The sequence below is a fragment of the Coptis chinensis genome, chromosome 9 (genome assembly GCF_015680905.1).
Source record: "Coptis chinensis isolate HL-2020 chromosome 9, ASM1568090v1, whole genome shotgun sequence".
NCBI lineage: Eukaryota > Viridiplantae > Streptophyta > Magnoliopsida > Ranunculales > Ranunculaceae > Coptis > Coptis chinensis.
In genome coordinates this window covers 29,025,932-29,027,998 of record NC_141464.1, presented here as the reverse complement: position 1 = coordinate 29,027,998, position 2,067 = coordinate 29,025,932, and the positions used below count along the sequence as shown (strand labels likewise).

At 50.0% G+C, this 2,067-nt stretch overlaps 1 pseudogene; it reads right to left on the bottom strand.

Moving 5' to 3' along the window:
* Positions 1 to 331: 331 nt before the first annotated feature.
* Positions 332 to 1,464, bottom strand: LOC147475445 (18S ribosomal RNA; annotated as a pseudogene).
* Between the last annotated feature and the right edge of the window lie 603 nt (positions 1,465 to 2,067).

Here is a 2,067-nt window from a genome sequence, read left to right as displayed (position 1 = left end):
CCGCAGACCTGTTATTGCCTCAAACTTCCGTGGCCTAAAAGCGGCCATAGTCCCCCTAAGAAGGCGGCCGTGGAGATGATTCTCCACTAGCTAGTTAGCGGTGAGGTCTCGTTAGTTAACGGAATTAACCCGGACAAAATCGCTCCACCAACTAAGAGCGGCCATGCACCACCACCCATAGAATCAAGAAAGAGCCGATCTGTCAATCCTTCCTTACTATATGCGGACTGGTAAGTTTCCCGTGTTGAGTCAAATTAAACCCGCGGGCTCCACTCTCCAGTGGTGCCCTTCCGTCAATTCCTTTAAGTTTCAGCCTTGCGACCATACTCCCCGGAACCCAAAAACTTTGATTTCTCATAAGCCGGGTGAGTCCTATAAGTAACATCCGCCCGATCCACGGTCGGCATCGTTTATGGTTGAGACTAGGGACGGTATCGATCGTCTCTTGAGCCCCCAACTTTCGTTCTTGATTAATGAAAACATCCTTGGCAAATGCTTTTCGGTGGTTAGTTCTTTCATAAATCCAAAATTTCACCTCGACTATGAAATCTGAATGCCCCCCGTCCACTCCTTTAATCATTACTCCGATCCGAAGGCCAACGTAATAATAGGACCGAAATCCTATGATGTTATCCCATGCTAATGTATCTGTATCTTGGGCTTGGCTTTGAGAGCACACTCTAATTTCTTCAAAATGTAACAGCACCGGAGGCACGACCGGCCCGATTAAGATTAGGGCGCGCGCCCCGGAAGGAAGGGGCCGGGCGACCGGTGCACACCACGGAAGGCGGACCGGACGGTCGGCCAAACCCAAAAGTCCAACTCACGAGCTTTTTTAACTTTTACAACTTAAATATAAATATATTGGGCTGGAATTACGCGACTCTTGGCACCACCGACTTGCCCTCCAATGGATCCTCGTTAAAGGGATTTAGATTGTACTCATTCAATTACCGACTCTAAGAGCCGGTATTTGTTATTTATTGTCACTACCTCCCTCCTGTCGAGTTAGGTAATTTCTTGGCGCTTCTTTGCCTTCCTTGGATGGATGTGTAGCCGTTTCTCGGGGCCCTCTCTCGAATCGAACCCTAATTCTCCGTCACCCGTCCACCACCATAGTAGGCCACTATCCTACCATCCAAAGTTGATAGGGCAGAAATTTGAATGATCGTCGCCGCACAAAAGGCCGCGATCCGATCCGATCCGTTATCATGAATCATCATCGAACGGGCATAGCCCGCCAGCGTCGACCTTTATCTAATAAATCGTCCCCTTCCGAGTCGGGGGGGTTTTGCGCGTATTAGCTCTAGAATTACTACGGTTATCCGGTAGCGGTACCATCAAACAAACTATAAGCTGATTTAATGAGCCATTCGCGGTTTCCGCGGTCTGAATTAGTTCATACTTACACATGCATGGCTTAATCTTTGAGACAAGCATATGACTACTGGCAGGATCAACCAGGTAGCATTCCTTTTGCGACGCCGCCAACGCACAGACGGAAGAACAGTCGGTGCGGAGACGGGCTGTCTATTTCTCGGGGCCGCGAATGCACCGGCCGGGAAAAACCCAGCCGAAAATCATCTTCCAATCATCCCTCGAGCGCGGATTTGCTTGTTTGGCCATACTAACAGGCAACCCGTCGGTTAGGTCACAAAACAACACGAAGAAGTTTAGACCGCCCCGCCGTTTCGAAAAAAGTGGGAAAAGCAATGACATATATCAATAACGAGGCGCGTTTGCGTTTGCGACCGGTATGCAACACGGGAACCGACCTATTTCAACGGAGAACTCCGAACTCCATTGTTTCAGAAAATGAAGAGGAACGGCACATAGTTAGCTGCCGCTGGCGGAAACCCTCTGGCGCACACGCGCACCATTTACCACTCACTTACGCATTTACGAACACATCCCGATACTACACCCGCCCGTCCCATTGCATCCGTCCATCCATCCCAGCGGCGAACAAACACAAAAGGGAAAAAGCAAAGCGACGACCGAGAGAGAAAAAAAACGCGGCGGCAACGCATCCCCCCCATCCATCTTCCTTCCTCCGCGAACACTTCC